The following is an 18,729-nucleotide window of genomic DNA, read 5'->3' as shown; positions in this document are numbered from 1 at the left end:
TTTACATTTTAGTCCAATCTGGTAATCTGTCACTCTGAGACCATATTTTGAAGTATCTCTTGAGATACCTCATGGATCCCTCCTGGGATCATACAGAAGGTATAGGCAGACTTCTACTGGGAACTCCCAGACTGGGACCACGGCCAGGGTTTCCAAAATCCTCGCATCCACCACCCTGCCCTCAGATGGGTGCATGTTCATGGCAGCAGACAAAGGGATCTAATGATCTAAGTGGAATCCTCTTGCTTCCCTGACCTCTGCGTTAACCACCCTAGTCAGATTGCCACTTCTCCCTCACCAGCATTTACAGCACAAATCAATGCCTGGTATAATTTGTGGTTTGCTCTCCTTGGCTTGTTCTGGGTCTAGCATTGCTTGTTGGCTTAGTTGGCCCCTGGGAAGGTTTGTGTCTATTCTTTGATCCTGGCCCAAGGTCTTTGCCTTGCAGTCCTCACCTACATGGTAACTCCAAACTCACTCCAACCTACAGCAAATTCCTCGGCTAGACCCTTAGCAAAATGTTGTTATTCCTAAAGAATAGTGGAAGCTTCTGGATCTTGTCTAGATCATGAATCAGAGGTAAACAGGAAAACTAAGCTTGGCTCCCTTTTACACCTAAAATCACGGAGTCACAGAGTTTAGCTTGCTATGGACTCTCCCACAACTTAGTGGTAACTTACCAAAAATAACCCCCTACCCTCAACACCAATATGCCAATCAGGGACACAACTGCCTGAATTTGGCACTCCCTTCAGATTATTTAACATATTTTAACCCAGACAAGAGAGGCTGGGATGTCTCTCACTCCCTACCTACTCTGCCTCTCTCCCTTCTTATCCTTCAATCTCTCTAGACAAGAGGACCTCACGTCATCCTTAGAGCAGTGTGTCTCAAAGAATGGTCATCATAGATTGATGGACATTTATTTTTGGTTATCTTTATCAAAGAAACTCTGATGTTCTGGTCCAAGTTCTCCCTGTCTGGTTCCTGATATGCTAAATTTGAGAAAATTGTCTCTTCCTCAATAAAGTTTCTCTTGCAAGCCTCTTGCTTTCCTGCAAAATCCTGTTTGAAATGGCAGAAACTGAAGGTTAATTTTTTCTTTCCCTTTATAGTCCTACTGTAGCAATCCTCTACCCTCATCCCCACTCTCAGCCATGTGAATTCCTCAGGCTGTAGAAGAAAAATACATAGAAAGAGACAAAAACAAAACCAGAACATATTTTTAAGACCATTATCCCAGTTGCACTCATATTTAACATCTATAAGTATGTGCATATTTTCCATGATTCTTGTATGCAAATATTGCCTCTACCTTTTTCTTTAAAATGTGTTCCTATTCAACCTTGGGATGTCCTTTTATCACATATGCCACTTATAAGCTATTAAACTGAACTTTCTCTTGATCAATAATAGGTATATATAAATCTTTACTACTGAGATAAAACTACAAAGAATAATTACATTTTGCCAAGAAAGTGCTCTTCATCTTATGTTCATCATTTAGCAACAGTTTGCTTTAGGTATCATTTCATTTCTGAGGCATTTTTTACCATGGTTACTGTCTATTTTACAGTATATTCAGTTGGTGTGAATATTCATGGGTGAGCAACTGTATCCACAGTCTCTCCCAGTATCAGCAACAATAGCATGCTAGAAGCAAAAACCTAAAATCTTAACCCTTCTGAAGATAGAAAAAAATGAATAAATACAATGTGCCAAAGAGAAGCAGCATGATCAAGGTCACTAAGCATCAAGGAAATGCAAATCAAAACGACAGTGCTGTCAGAATGGCTGGTACCACAAAAACAACAAATAACAAGTTTGGTGAGAATGCAGAGAAAAGGGAGCCCAAGTACACTGCTGGCGGGGATGTGAATTTGTGCAGCCACTATGGAAAGCAGTATGGAGATTCCCCCCCCCCCAAAAAAAAAATAAATAAATAAAAATAGAACTATCACATGATCCAGCAATTCCACTTCTGGAATTTGCCAAAAGAAAATGAAAACACTAATTGGAAAAGATACATGCATCCCATGTTCGTTGCAGCAGTATTCATAATAGCCAAGGTATGGAGGCAACTTAAGTGCCCATCAACAGATGAGTGGATCAAGAATGGGTAAAGAAGATGTGCTACTGGAACTACAAAAAAAATATATACAGAAATTCTTAAATTTATAAATAGTCTCTATCACCTGTTGGACCTATAGCCCAAAGAAAATCCTCTGTAGGGAGATATTAATAGATATAGCCTTTCCTCTTCCGCTTTCCTGCTGGGCTCACACTCAGAATTAGCACTTTCCTGTCTTTCAGCTTCACCTTTCTAACCACACAGAGAAGTCGCCATAATTGTTCTCTTCCATCACTGCTGCCTCATTCTCTCAGCAGAGTGTGGGGGAGTAAAATTACCAGAGTTCTCACTTCCTAACAAAACCTGGAGGCAGGCCCATGTCAGGAACTGTTAGGCACTTAAACCTGAGCTGCCTCCTGAAACACTGGAAACTAAAGTCAAAAAGATGAGTTGGATTTGGAAAGTCAAACCAAACAATACTTTAAGTGACTGAAGCATATTATTATTATTATTTTTTTTTTTTTGTCTTTTTGCTATTTCTTTGGGCCGCTCCTGCGGCATATGGAGGTTCCCAGGCTAGGGGTCTAATCGGAGCTGCAGCCACCGGCCTACGCCAGAGCCACAGCAATGCGGGATCCGAGCCGCATCTGCAACCTACACCACAGCTCACGGCAACGCCGGATCGTTAACCCACTGAGCAAGGGCAGGGACGGAACCCGCAACCTCATGGTTCCTAGTCGGATTCATTAACCACTGCGCCACGACGGGAACTCCTGAAGCATATTAATCTGAGAAAGATTTTGTCACCAGAAAAACAATTTAACTAGCATTAATCTAGAGATTCTATGCTTCAGACTACCAGGTTGTGCCCAGTTTTTCTAGTCAAACACTTGAGAAGAATCTCCCTTTTCTTATGCTGGGATATTCTTCAAGAATGAAAACATTAAGCCAAATAAGATTATATAATGCTCCAACCCCAAACCGTAGATATCATGTAGTTTTTCAAGCTTTCACAAAGATATGTGTATTTCCATATTCATAGGAGCATTATTCACAATAGCCAAAAGATGGAAGCAAAGCAAATGTCCACTGATAGATGGATAAACCAACTGTGCTGTATACTTACAATGAAATATTACTTAGCCTTAAAAAGGAAGGAAATTGTGACACAAGCTACAACATGGATGCACCTTACAGACATGTTAAGTGAAATAGACCAGTAGCAAAAGGACAAATGTTGTATGTTTCACTTATATGAAGTATCTAAAATAGTCAGACTCATAGAGACAGCAAGTAGAATGGTGGTTGCCAAGGACTGAAGAAAGAGAAGAATGGGGGGTTATTGTCTAATGGGTACAGAGTTTCATCTTGGGATGAGGAAAAGATCTGGAAATGGATATGGTGATGGTTGCACTGTGAATATACCTGGTACCACTGAACTGTACACTTAAAAATCATTAAAATGGAAAATTCTATGCTAAATATATTTTACCAGAACATAAATACACACATATCTCTACGAAGCTGTGTTTTTGCCCTGAGTATTAAATGTTCCTCAGCCATGCTCCTATACTACTGAGGAAATGATTTTCTTTTTAAAGGACCAATCCTATGCGGCATACTTTCCCCAGTTGTAAACCCCCTTCCTCTGTCTTGCAGAGGTCATGCTTTATGGCCATGCACACTGGGCAGCTGCACCCTCATCCAGGATTAGAGAGGGCACAAGAGGACCCCGGGACCCCAGCCTGTCCAGCTAAAGCAACTCATTCCACTTGTGCCACCTCCCTGTTTTCCCCAGATGACGGCTTCCGTTCTTGGTATAAGCTGAACTCGGTGAACATTCTGCCCTCTGAGAAAATATCCTGATAGTGAGACAGTATCACAATGGATATGCATTAAAGACTTCTAACAAGTTGAAACTTTACATCATGAAGCAGGGAGGTGAGGAGAGCCAGGACATTCCGACACTCACCAAGCTCCTGACTCAGGAAAAAGAGTGAAAGATCCTGATCGTGAGGTAGAAGCATCATCTTGTTTCCCTTTATCTCCTGTCCTTGCACTAGCCCACATGAATGCTTTCAGGCTTAGACCATGACCTGTCTTGGAAGTGTTACCTCACCTCTGGGCTCAAACTTTCCACAGAAGGAGTTGGAGTAAGAGTTAAAAACCAAGGCAGCAAGCCCTCTCACCTGCAGCCTTGAAAAATGGCTTTCTAGCTGGAATTGGAATGTGCCTAGAAATACATGTTGAAGTCCAGTCATCCAGAAAGCCCCACATGCCTGATCTTCATCTTGGCCCCTCTGTTAACATCTGATCTGAAAGAAGGACTCAGAGTTAAACTTCAAGGATGTACTTCTCCACTGTCACAAAGTATCATTGCATGCATCCACCTATATGCTTATTCCTTCTTAGCGGTTTTAAAAGCAGATTGTAAAATTTAAAAGAAGTTATGGGATACAAACTTCTTAGCTGAATCAAGGTAACATGAGGACTTTTTGACAAGGGTAGGTCAGTCCTGGCACTTCTGCAGAATTTGTACATTTCAAATATGTCTGTACTGTTCCAGTGCTCACATGACAAGGTCTCAGATCTGAGAACTTTTGTGGGAGATTCAGGGAAAGAAGCAAAAACAACGCAATCTGAACTGGAATAGAAAAGCATTTGAGATTGGTTCAGCTCAGTCTTGAATTAAAACATTCATTATAGCTCTGAATTTCATCTAAGCATTTGACATCGATTTCACCCACAAATGGCTTGCAGTATCACTTAAATTCCCATTGGGACTTGGGGGAAAATAATGATGCTAACAACAAAGTGAAATATATGTGCAAGCACCTAACTCAGTACAATATCAGTGCTTGGTTGAATTTGAAAAACATTAATAACTTCTTTTATTAAACCAGCTGTAAAGCATTTTTCTATATTTTATACTGGTGTTGAATAGGGATGTTAATTTGTCTATTGGTTGCGTCATCTGCTTCAAAGTGTTCAGTCTGTAAGAATAGATTAGTCTCAAATAGATAAGATTCCTGGGTGTGGGAAGGAAGGCATGCACAGGGCTCCTACATCTGACCAATAAAAAGTAAACTTAGAAGATTCTGTTCAACTCTCTTTCCTCAACTCCAAAAATGGTAATGCTTCAGAAATGGGACAAATCTAAGTTTGGGGAAAAGGATGAAAAAAAAATGAAATAATATGTGATTTCATATCATACTCTCCTTCTTCCCCAGTCTTACCCATAATAGAATTAAAAATGCTAAAGAACACAGTAGACCCCATGGAAACACAACCGACTTGTATTACCAAGAGAGACAAGTTGCAAGAAAGAGCAAGGCACTTTTTTTTTATTTTTATTTTTTTATTTTTTTATTTTCCCACTGTACAGCAAGGGGGTCAGGTTATCCTTAGATGTATACATTGCAGTTACAGTTTTTCCCCCACCCTTTCTTCTGTTGCGACATGAGTATCTAGACATAGTTCTCAATGCTATTCAGCAGGATCTCCTTGTAAATCTATTCTAGGTTGTGTCTGATAAGCCCAAGCTCCCGATCCCTCCCACTCCCTCCCTCTCCCATCAGGCAACCACAAATCTCTTTTCCAAGTCCATGATTTTCTTTTCTGAGGAGATGTTCATTTGTGCTGGATATTAGATTCCAGTTATAAGTGATATCATATGGTATTTGTCTTTGTCTTTCTGGCTCATTTCACTCAGGATGAGATTCTCTAGTTCCATCCATGTTGCTGCAAATGGCATTATGTCATCCTTTTTTATGGCTGAGTAGTATTCCATTGTGTATATATACCACCTCTTCCGAATCCAGTCATCTGTCGATGGACATTTGGGTTGTTTCCATGTCCTGGCTATTGTGAATAGTGCTGCAATGAACATGCGGGTGCATGTGTCTCTTTTAAGTAGAGCTTTGTCCGGATAGATGCCCAAGAGTGGGATTGCGGGGTCATATGGAAGTTCTATGTATAGATTTCTAAGGTATCTCCAAACTGTTCTCCATAGTGGCTGTACCAGTTGACATTCCCACCAGCAGTGCAGGAGGGTTCCCTTTTCTCCACAGCCCCTCCAGCACTTGTTATTTGTGGATTTATTAATGATGGCCATTCTGACTGGTGTGAGGTGGTATCTCATGGTAGTTTTGATTTGCATTTCTCTTATAATCAGCGATGGTGAGCATTTTTTCATGTGTTTGCTGGCCATCTGTATATCTTCTTTGGAGAAATGTCTATTCAGGTCTTTTGCCCATTTTTCCATTGATTGATTGGTTTTTTTGCTGTTGAGTTGTATAAGTTGCTTATATATTCTAGAGATTAAGCCCATGTCAGTTGCATCATTTGAAACTATTTTCTCCCATTCTGTAAGTTGTCTTTTTGTTTTCTTTTTGGTTTCCTTTGCTGTGCAAAAGCTTTTCAGTTTGATGAGGTCCTGGTCAGCAAGGCACCTTTATATGTAAAGGCTTGTTTTTTCAAAGGATTAAACTTTAAATGAAAGGGCTCAGTTTTCTGACTCCTAAATGGAAAAAGCTTCCCAAGCAGATGTTGAACAACGTGATCTGCTTAATGACATGCTTCTTTTGGTCCCTGAACTGCCTGAAAGTTTTTAATTTTTTTAGTCTTTTTGCTTTGAACCAGGCTTCATTTACTGTGTGCTTTGGGCATTATTTATTTTTCTCAATTTTATTTCTAAACTGTTGTCCTAGATTCTATTCCACCCTGGAGCCCATTTTTATGCTTTAAAACTGATTAGGAAAAGAAAACACACACAGGGATTTCCCTTCGTGGCTCAGCGGTAAAGAACCTGACTAGTTTCCATGAGGACTCAAAGTTTGTTCCCTAGGCTCACTCAGTGGGCTAAGGATCCGGCATTGCCATGTGAGCTGTGGTATAGGCCACAGACGTGGCTCAGATCCCAAGCTGCCTAGGCTGGCAGTTGTAGCACTGATTCGACTCCTAGTCTGGGAACTTCCATATGCCATGGGTACAGCCCTAAAAAGACAAGACAAACAAAACAAACAAACAAAAAAAAAAAAACAAAAAAAACCTGATTAGATGGTTTGTTTCATTTATTTGCTTCTTTTTCCTGATTTTATGTTTGGTAGAAATAAAGCTTCATTTTAGGGTATACCTGATGGGATAAACTGGTATCCTCTTATAATTCACATCCTTACTTCAGAAGACTCCAAAATTACCCTGAATATGTGCAAGCAGAGAAGAGAGAAACCGCAATAAAGTCATCTCTTGTGTAGGATATGTAGAGGAGACAGAACTATCTGAGTATGTTCAGAACTTCTCTTCAGATCACCAGAAGGGCACTCATTTTCAAGATGTAAGGCATCTTTCTTTGTCCCACAATTGTGTTCTCACCTTCTTGAACCATTTTAAGAAGAGACTGGGAGCTATGATGAAGGGCTCAGTGTTTGTGTTGGAGCACACTTTCAATACTCAAGAAGTTACAACTCTGACTTAGCATTCAATTCCTTTTTGCCCAGGGCCTAAAAGGCAGCCAGAGGTGAGAGAATGAGACTCTCTCAGGTCTTTGCTAAGTATGGTCACAGCTCTTCTGGATATACATGGCCTTCTTGATTCCCAAGAATAAGTCAGAGCTTTTCAAAACCCTCTGTATGTATGAAATATAACTTTGTTCCAAGTTTTTCTCTCAAGTTTCTGGCCAGACCTGTTTGCCCCAAGTGGCATTACAGCTTCAAGCAGCTGAGATATTAAACAATTGCTACTAATAGTTCTTGATAAAAGCCTTGGAAACAAAGCATTTTCCAACCAGATCAAGTTCTTGAGTAAAATCAGGTAATAACAATGTCATTGCTCTTACTAATTATATTTTGTTTGAAATACATTTATAAGCATGCTAATTTTTTTTTCTTTTTATAGCCGCACCTACAGCATATGGAAGTTCCCAGGCTAAGGGTTGAATCTGAGTTGCAGCTTCAGGCCTATGCCACAACCATGGCAACATTGGATCTGAGCAGTATCTGAAACCTACCCCACAGCTTGTGGCAATGCCAAATCCTTAACGCCCTGAGTGAGGCCAGGAATCGAAGCCACATTTTCATGGACACTATGTCAAGTTCTTAACTGGCTGAGCCACAATGAGAACGCCCCACACATGCTATTTACGTTTAAATATATTCTGTAATTTTTATGAAGTAATACAATATTTTTTTCAGGTTTTGGTTTTTTTAGGGCCTCACCCACAGCTATAGAAGTTCCCAGGCTAGGGGTCCAATTGGAGCTGCAGCTGCTGGCCTATACCACAGCCATAGCAATGTGGGATCCAAGCCACATCTGTGACCTACAGCACAGCTCATGGCAACGCCAGAGCCTTAACCCACTGAGTAAGGCCAGGGATCAAACCCATATCCTCATGGATACTGGCCAGATTCATTACCACTGAGACACAATGGGAACTCCTTTTTTTCAGTTTTAATATCAATTTCATTAAATATTGATAGACATAATCCACAAAAACATTTCTTTAGGGTCCTCAGTGATTTTAGAAAATGTAAAGGAGTTCTGAGATTAAAAAGTTATAGGAGTTCTCATCGTGGCACAGTGGAAACGAATCCGACTAGGAAATATGAGGTTGCAGGTTCGATCCCTGGCCTTGCTCAGTGGGTTAAGTATCCGGTGTTGCCATGAGCTATGGTGTAGGTTGCAGACGCAGCTCGGATCCCATGTTGCTGTGGCTTCGGCATAGGCCAGAAGCAACAGCTCCAATTAGACCCTACCCTGGGAACCTCCATATGCCACAGGTGCGGCCCTATAAAAGGATAAAAGACAAAAAAAAAAAAAAAAAAGTTATAGGAGTTCTGTCATGGCTCAGTAGTTAACGAATCTGACTAGGAACCATGAAGTTGCGGGTTTGATCCCTGGCCTTGCTCAGTGGGTTAAGGATCCAGCGTTGCCATGAGCTGTGGTGTAGGTAGCTGGCTCGGATCTGGCATTGCTGTGGCTGTGGCTGTGCAGAGGCCGGCAGCTACAGCTCCAACTGGACCCCTAGCCTGGACCTCCATATGCCTTGGGAGCGGCCCTAGAAAAGGCAAAAAGACAAAAAAAAATTTTTTTTTAAGTTACAGAATAGTTTAGCTAAAAATAAAATTCTAACTTGAAAGGAATTTTCCTTTAACATTTTGAAGACATTACTTCATGATGTTCTTGTATTCCATGTCACCAAGGAGAAGTTAGGCATCAATTTTACTCTTACTCTTGTACCTTTAGGACTTTTCTGTTCTTTCTTTCTAGAAGCTTTTAGAATTTTCTCTGATTCTTAGCTGTCCTTACAGTTTAGGATAGATGTTTAGGCATAGGTTTATTCTTATATATCCTATTTTGTACTCAGTTATTTCTACTTTCTCTCCCTCTGGAAAACTCTCAGTCATTATTATTTCTTAAAACATTTACTCCTCTGCTTATTTAATATCTCCTTTGGGGCCTCCTATTTTTGTATAGATGTTAACACAGTTCTACTATTCATAACTCTGGACTTCTGTTTATATGTCCTACCCTTTTATCTTTTCCTAACCAGTGGGAGTTCCTCGAAGTAATCATACAGAGTTCTAATTAATTCTTTTTTATTGTTGAGTTCCCATTTCATTCAATTACTTTAATCTCTTTCATTGTGAAACATAGCAAACATATAGAAGGGCAAAAAACATAAATATTTACCTTAACAAATTATTATAGAGTGAATACTTATCCAATCACAACCAAGGCTGACTCAGGGGGATGCAACTTGGGCAATTACACAGTGACCTAAGAAGGGTGCCATGCTTGATCTGCTGTCACTGCCTTGAGACTATTCATAATTTTAAAAACAAGGGACTGCATTTTTTTTCATGTTACTATGGCTGTGGAAATTATATAACACATACTAATCACCATCCAAAAAAAACTGCTGCACTTTAGAAGCTCCCAACCTGTGCCTTCCCAATTGAAATCCCTTCCCTCCCCACAAAGATAATATCTATCCTTGACTATTACAATAACCATTTCATCTTATAGCTTCACTACCTACAGAGGATCCTAAATGCTACTGTTTAGTTTTCTGTGCCTTTATGAATGGCTCACATCAATAAGATGGAGTAGATAGGAGCTACTAAAATTTTACCTATGAAAAGCATAGTAAATGGAAATGTGGAATTCTTTGTTCCCGACAAGATGGCTAATTATCATAGGCTCTTACTTCCTCCTCCAACTCAACCCTGAAGATGACACATAGAAAACAGTCATGAAAGGAGCCAAAGCATTAAGGTAAAAAGAAGGAGGAAAAGGCTACAATGTTTCAGGCAGCATCCTTCAATGGTGCACCTAGTAGATAGCATTCCATAAAAACACCGAATAAATGATCACATAAGGTATATGTCCAATAAATTTTCAAGGAAAAATACCTGGTGCAATAAAACACTTAAGGGGGATTTTACCAAGCTTGAAATATCTTAGAGGGCTTCCAGGAGTAATTTTTGCTATGAGGTCTCAAAATGTTAACTGAGGTTAGCCTTGCTGTGGGCAAGAGCACATCGCAGCTGAAGGATTTTAAGACAGTGTGTAGCAAGTGAAAAGGAGGTAGCAGACAAACCTGGACAGGCAAGCAGGGGCCAGGTCAAACAGACTTTTCCCAAAAGTAAATATTTGAAATAGCTCAATGATATAATTCAACTTGGTTTTAAAGGGTCGCTTGAGTTGCAGAGAATGGACTGGAATTGAAAAGTGGAAATGAAGAGACCAATTAGATGCCTACTAAAGTACTCCAGGTAAGACATGAGTATGGCTTGTCCAGGGTAGCGATAATGAAAATGGAGAGAATCACACCTGTAACTTTTAAAATATTATATATCAACTATACTTCAGTTTAAAAAATACATTAATGATACTCCATTAAAAAGGTCAAAAGAACTGATGTAACCCAAACAAAACCCAATTAACAGAGCTGGATGTCTACACTCATATTCTTAATCCCTTTGAGTACTCTTGGGGAAATTAAGTCAAAATGGGTATTTTGCGGGTAGCAAAGCAATCTGCTTTTGACCCTGGTAGATTCAACTAATAAATATGTGAAGTGTGTGTGAACATTATGGATTTTGATCACTGATTAAGCAATTGCACACGTCTTACTGTAAACACAAACTGTGGCTCAGCAGCTACACAAAGTTTACTATTAAAGATAGCAACGTTAAAGCTCATATGAGAGGTTCATACTTCTGACCAGAATGTAAACTGGTCCTGATGCCTCAATATTTATGGGTTTTTTTTTTCTCTTTCAAAAAAACGAGGCAGATATTTTTTGGCTGTTTAAGGACATGATGAGAAACATGAGTACTTTATATACTTTATATATTCCTAAATGAATTATCTTAGGTGTCTGTGTATTGTTGTGCAGTGTAAGTCAGATTTGATCCTCCCTTGATTACATGTTACCAAAGCCATCTAAGAGGCAAAGAAGGCTTCTTCTGAGGATGACTTTAAGATGGCCCTCTTCAAGGATGCTGATGACTGAAAATGAGATGATTGTCTTTGAGTATCATCAGCATTTATGGTCCCCAAGAGAGCAGCAGCTTACCAAACACTATGACACTATGACTCTGATAAAAAAGAGCATCCAAAAATCTGTATAAACCCTTTCATTCTGCCAGCTTAGAGTACCTGGAATACCTTTCATTCTAATGTTAGATAGAGTGTCTAAAATTTATTTGCAGTTGGATTACATTATAAAGGCATAAACATATGGAGGTGAGATGGAAAGAATTCATACATATATGGTTGGTTACCCCCACTAAATAATGGTCTTTGGTAAACACCAAGTGTTAAAGATCACAAGGAGAAAGATAATAGGTGAGATGGTTAGAAAAGACATACAAGAGGAGTCATGCCTTAAAATGAAGGTAAGAATGGCTTTATAGGGAAGAGATGTCATGGATGAGAAGATCTGATTTGTAGGAATGAGTGAGAAGCCAGTGGTCCGGATATGGTATTGGAGGTAGCAATGAGGTCAAAAGTTAAGAAAGGAAGTCAAAACATTTAAAAAATATACCCCTAAAATGGGTTTCTCCTTTAGCACATCCTTACAAAGCTTGCTGGGGAGACTCTCTTTCCAAGTCCATGAGGGAAACAGGATGGGCTTGAGGACGGTTTTGAGTTTAAATTCCAACTCTTTCACTCCTGGATTAGAATATATGGGGTACATTAGATAATTTCTATGAAGTTCAGTCCACTAATTTAAAAGGGGAGGTGATACTGCCTACCAAAGAGGCATTACAGCTTGTGTTCTAGAAGAGTGTATATTCTAGAAGGAAATTTTCTGGGTTAAAGTTCTGGTCCCACCACCTATAAGATACACAGCCTTGGTAAAAGCGTTTTTGTTTTGTTTTGTTTTAACTCTGTGACTTTTACTCATCTATAAATTGGTTTATCCTATAGATCTGCTGTGAGTATTGAATACATAATTTCTTATAATAGTGCCTAGAAAAAAATTGTTTAAAAACTGTTCATTATTAGTGTTTGTGTTATTGTCATTACATCAAGGGTGGTTTGAAAAATGAAATGATGTATATTTGTAATGGGTTGAGTACAGTACATAGGACATAATAAAGATGGAAAAATGGTGTTAATTTTTTAAAAAAGTAAAGTGGTGAGTTGTGGTTGTGGAATCCAACGCAGAAAGATGTATCCAGATTAAGAATAACCCCCAGCCCCTGGCACATGCATCTAAATCATCTGGGTGCCATTTGCTCAGTTAGGAAATCCAAAATGAGGAACACCTAGAGAGGGTTTGAGGGTGGGTGAAGGGGGAGTTCAAAGAGTAAACTTGATGGTTTGAGTCATGGTAATTTGTTTCTTTGGAGCCATCTAGTGAAAATCATGAGCAGGAGGCAGTATGGACCTTAAGCCCTTCGCATAGGGCTGTGAACCCACTTAGAAGTTTATCACAGGGAAAAAAAGGAAGAAAAGGCACCAAAACAATATTCTATTCATTTACCTGTCTTATTTCTTTCTTCATTTTCCAAGGAAATTAATGAAGCCAGAGGTACTATTCTTATTAAGATAGCCTCATTCTCAAGCCATGACCCTATCAAAGAATACTATAACCTATAATCTCTAATAAACAGATTCCCAATCCCTGGATATTAAACAATAGTAATTATAAAATATTTAGTGCAAAACAATTTGAGGAAACTCTTTAAAAAGCAGTGTATAGATTCTGAACTCTTATTAGGTGCCTAAAACTGTGTTGAACAATGTGTAACCTATTGATAATGGTTATGAGATTGTACACAGTGATCTTGCTTACTAAAGGAGAGCAATTATGCACAAGAATATGACTTTGAACATTAACAATTTTTCAAAGACAATGTGAGCATCACTTTTCCTCAAAAGGCTACAGATATATTCTGTGTGAATTTAATACTTCAATCATTAATAATTCAGGAGTTCCCATAATACCACTATTCTAATAAAGCATGATAACTTCCATAGAATCAGTGATCAGTGTTTAAATGAAGGAGACTCATTCTATCATCACAAGAGGGTGAGAGGTAATCAATCTAACATGCCAGTATATTAGTCAAGGTCAAGTCACCCTTCAAACTTTCCTTTTGTCCTGACAGCATGTTCATTAAAGACATGTGTGTTTCTTACTTGCTGCTTCTGCTTCTCCTTGCATGATACATTAAATTATCTTAGCACCAATTGTTAATTTATTAATTATCACCAAGTAAAAATCTGTTAAAAATGCCCAGAGGATGTGTACTATAGGTTCACAGCTGTAGATCCCACAGAGTTTATGAACTCATTGCCAATTAGGATACTTCCATATGCTCAGAGGCCATTATTTGAACCAAAAATAAAATATCTAATTGTTCCCATCCATAAAATGTCCAGCATAATGCTATGCTATGCTAATTTTAAGAATATAGAGTAATGTAGCAGATGTTATGGGTGGGCTACCACCTAGGAGGGACAGAATCCTTCAGCAAAGGAAGCATTCTTTTTTTGGCATTATCATATTTCATTATTTATGCACTCTTATCACAGAATAAGCAACAACATTATATTAGGGTGCCCTCTCTGTCTCGGACTCTGAACCAGGTTTTTCCATGAATACTGTGTAATGATTCCAACAATTTTATGAGATATATGTTATCTGCCCTTTACAAAGGGAAACCTGTACACATTGAAAAACTCATTCAGATAAGTAAATAGCAGAGCCCTAAATTAATGTCTTGTCTTTGCACTACAGAACCTCTATAGGAAATAATGGTAAGGAACAACTGGAAATTTTTGTGCATTAGAAATCCTAGAAGTAGAAAGAGAAATCACCCAATGACAAAGATTTTCAAACTTCACCCTGGAGTTCCCGTCGTGGTGCAGTGGTTAACGAATCCGACTAGGAACCATGAGGTTGCGGGTTCGATCCCTGCCCTTGCTCAGTGGGTTAACGATTCGGCGTTGCCGTGAGCTGTGGTGTAGGTTGCAGACGCGGCTCGGATCCCGCGTTGGTGTGGCTCTGGTGTGGGCCGGTGGCTACAGCTCCAATTGGACCCCTAGCCTGGGAATCTCCATATGCCGCAGGAGCGGCCCAAGACCAAGAAATAGCAAAAAGACCAAAAAAAAAAAAAAAAAACTTCACCCTCAGTCAACTCTTGATCATCTCAGAATATAGTGAAAAAAATTATCTAAACCATGGAAATCTTGGGGAAAGCTTCAAATTTGTTCCACCAGTTCCTTTTCTTATTTGGCATTAAAAAGTGTTTAGGTTGCAGAAAATTAATGACACAAAGACCTAACATTAAGGAAACAATAATCAAACAATTGGAATAAACTACGCATGTCAGAAAACGATTAGAAATTTTTCATTCTTCCTCTATGTCCAAACCAGGAATCAAACATTTCCTCAAAATGTAATAGTACCGGGAGTTTCCTGATAGCTCATCAGGTTAAGCATCCAGTGTTGTCAGTGCTGTGGCTCTGGTCACAGCTATCACGGGTTTGATCCCTGGCCCAGGAACTTCCACATACTGCAGGCATGACCATAAAAAACGACATCTGGAACTCACTCAAATTAACTACTTAATGGAAAAAAACCTCTCCAGATTAAAAAATATATATAATACACTGACTAGTACCACATTTTCAACATTACCTTATTACTTAAACATTTTATTGTCAAAACTACCTGCTTTAAAGAAAAAAAAAAAAAAAACTACTTGCTTTGGAATATCTCTGCCACAACTTCCATTTTCCCCTCTTGGAGTTTTTGGCTTTTAACTTATTTTTGTCTTTTCCATAGAAATCTAGACGTGATATAAATTCTCTTCCTAAAAAACTGATTAACCCTCTATTATGTAAATGTGTTGGTGCTGTGAGGTACTCTCTTAGGATCCTTGCCATTCTGAAAGTTAGAATTATAACTTTCAGAATGGCACATGCACACAGTTCCTTTCAACATCATCTCCCTTGTCATTTTTTGGAATAGAAATGTACCCCAGTCAAGGTCCTCCCTATTTCTCTTTTATCCACTCATAGGATTAATCCTTATTGCACCAAGTTAAAAGTTTCTAGCAGTGCTCATTTTAATCTATTAATTTACATCTTGAAATCTGTCCCTTTCTCAAATTCAGCTCTGAGCATCCCTCCAATTTTGTTCAAATGATGTTGCATCCAGAAGATATTCTTTAATCTGGGATGTGGAATTTGGCTATTTCCTAGTTTACTCTAAATTTTTTCCTCTTTAGGGATTCTTTTTGTTCATTTGTGTAGGTTTTAGGAAGAAGAATAAAGCAAATCTACTCATTCTACAATCTTTCCAGAAACATCTCTAATTTGAATACTTAAATATCTTATAAACCATCATAAAATATTAAACAATGCATATTTAAATTATTAGAGCTGTATACTATGGAATATTAAACAATATACCAAAAATGCAAACATCTGAAGCTTAATATGATAATCACTGTTGAGTGTACTTAAACTTCAAATTTTAAATTTAAATTTTAAATTTTGTTAAAAATGTGAACTTTGACACAGGCATGATAAAACACATCACTCACTCCCTTACTAACCATTAGCTTAATCGGAATCTAGGTCTCCTCTACATTATACTAGGACCCGCTAAGAACGCAGAAATAACAGGAAGAGTAACTAGCCTGCACCTACTGTTGGTATGGATCAACTAATTGGCATGGTGAGCATAAAGGTAAATTTGTTTGAACTATGAGCATGAACCATAAATCAAGATTTGCATACTACCTAGGAAGAGATAACTTAAAGAGCAGCAGCAATACCTTTTTGGAGTATAAATTTCCTGATTAGGCTCCATTATTAATAATATCTGGACTGCAGTATGAATTAGACCCAAGACTACTTGGCCTGGGTCACCAGACTACCTCTTAACTCCCGTCACAATGGAATACACATCCTTTAAATGTCACAAAAAAGTGCCTTTCCTCACAAAATTCCTCTACGTGAATGTTTTGATTTCTGCCTATCAATTTTACCCATCCTTCAATGTCCAATATAAATGCTTTCTCCTCCACGAAGCTTTTATGTTTTTCCTCCAGTCAAAATTCACCTTCCCCTACTTTACATCTCATTTCTCCATCTGCCCTTTGTCTTCATTCAGTAATTATGCACCATCTACTACATAGCAAGCACTATTCTAAGGATTATGGATACAGTGCTTTAAAAAGCACAATTATTCCTCTATGTGCTCCAACTCAAGTGGATGACACAAAGTAACAAACAAAAATAATTTAATTTCAAGTGCAGTTTGATGCTATGAAGAAAAATTAAACTAGGTGAAGAGTAAGATGAGTAGAATGACTGTATGGGGAAGAACTCTCTGAGTGACATTTCAGCAGAGACCCAAATGTAGTGAGGGAGTGATCATGGTAAGATGAGTGGAGAGCCTCTCAGAGAGAACAGGTGCAAAGGCCCCATAGCAGGAGTTAAATGCTTGGCATATTTTAGGAACATCAAAAAAGATAGTGTTGCCTAGAACGTGTTTGGGGTGGTGGGGGAGGGGAAGAATGGAAGGAGATGAAGTTTACAACGACAGGGTTCAGGTCAAGTACCCTTGTAGGCCATAATAAGTACTTCAATAATAAGGACTACATCTCCAACTGCACCAGATACCTCATCATTCTTTTCTTTGGTGAACTCTCCCCCTCCCCCACACGGTTCTGCTGAATCTGCATTGAAACACTCTGCTTATCCTCCTGCGGCAAAGTACATGACCCAGGTCAGGTCCAGCACCGACCCCTCTCATCCAGTCCCCAGAGAGTAGACAGATGGTCATGTGACTCAAGCAAGGTCAAAAGTGTTAACAACTGCATTGCTACCTTGTGCCAAGGGATATCTGCATTCCATTTACCATCAATGATGAGAGTCCTGTTGTCAATCAAATAGTGCATAATCCATACCCTAAATTTTACGACATCACCTGCATTTTTGGATCACTCTTGACACGAAATGTCACAGAACATGTCCAACTATGAGAAGGAGTGTTCTTGTGATGAATACCTGAAAAGGAGGCAAGGAAGAAGAGTTGGGCAGAGGGAGGAGATGAGCCACAGTGTCATCTCAACAGAGGTCTCAGCCCTGTACAGAAAGTCTGGAAGCTAGGATGACCCTTCCGAGTTGTATCAAGTTGTAACAAGAGGCCTGTATTTATACCTCAAACATCAAGCAATCACTGGGATGGGACCCTGGAACGAGGGCATGACTTGGGCAAGGCGTTTCTCTTCACTTGAGACAATTCTGGCAAGGGGCTGACATCTGAGGGTTTTCTGCCAGCAGGCCACCCAATACTGAGAATCCATTTCCCTCCACAGTGCCCACGGAGAAACTGTGACTAGCAGCAAATAATTTTTTACAGACTTTTATGATAGTGTTTAAAAACACGTATACAAATACATACACACTAAAAATGCCAATGTTCAACTATTATGTAAATGCCTAAGAAGTTTCAACTTTTCAACTATAAAATCTTAAATTCAACCTAAAGTATTGTGATGAGGGTAAAATACAATGAAAGACAAAGAAATGCCTCATGTTGTCAGGGAGGCGAAAATTTCCCCCTACCCCTCCTGGTTCTTTTGACTGGTATAATAATTAAATTGACACAAGAAAGAATAACGGCAGGAGGAAGATTTTAATTTTGCATGTACAGAGGTCTCATAGATATAGGACCCACAGAAGTGACCAAAGTAGGCAGTGTTTACACCTTTCAGACAAGAAACAGTAAATTTTTGATGAAAGGGCAAGACAAAGATTTTGAGTCTTGGGGTATTTAATTAATTAAGTAACATATTTTGTTTACATAGCCTTCTTGGCCCTGAATTCCCTATCTCTGGTGATAAGGATGTCTTTCTACCTCCTGGTACAAGGAAGCCATGTCAGATATTTATTTCCTGCTTTGGGAAGACAAAGGAGGACCAAAGTGTCCTTCTCACACCAGCTGTGTCTTAACTTTAATTCAAAATAATTAGTATGCCAAATGGCATATTTTGAGGGAGTGTGCCCTAAGCCTCAGCAATGCTATGCCTGGCACTCAGTAAATGTTTTCAAACTAAATCTAATAAAACATGACCATTATTGCCCAATTTGAAAATTCATGCATAAATCCAATATCACAAACA

General features: G+C 39.0%; 1 long non-coding RNA gene across 1 annotated transcript; it reads right to left on the bottom strand.

Annotated features, from left to right (window-relative positions):
- Nucleotides 1-1,292: 1,292 nt before the first annotated feature.
- On the bottom strand, nt 1,293-3,126 carry LOC146405690 (uncharacterized). Its single transcript, XR_014838570.1, has 3 exons — nt 2,843-3,126; nt 2,320-2,560; nt 1,293-2,223 (listed from the first exon to the last, which is right to left on the bottom strand). It is a non-coding gene; the product is annotated as an uncharacterized LOC146405690 (long non-coding RNA).
- Between the last annotated feature and the right edge of the window lie 15,603 nt (nt 3,127-18,729).

This window comes from Sus scrofa, chromosome 2 (genome assembly GCF_054392235.1).
Source record: "Sus scrofa isolate SSC_HxYL_T2T_F1_AM1 chromosome 2, Sscrofa_HxYL_maternal_Yorkshire_Landrace_v2.0, whole genome shotgun sequence".
Taxonomy (NCBI): domain Eukaryota; kingdom Metazoa; phylum Chordata; class Mammalia; order Artiodactyla; family Suidae; genus Sus; species Sus scrofa.
This window is presented reverse-complemented; position numbering and strand designations above follow the sequence as displayed.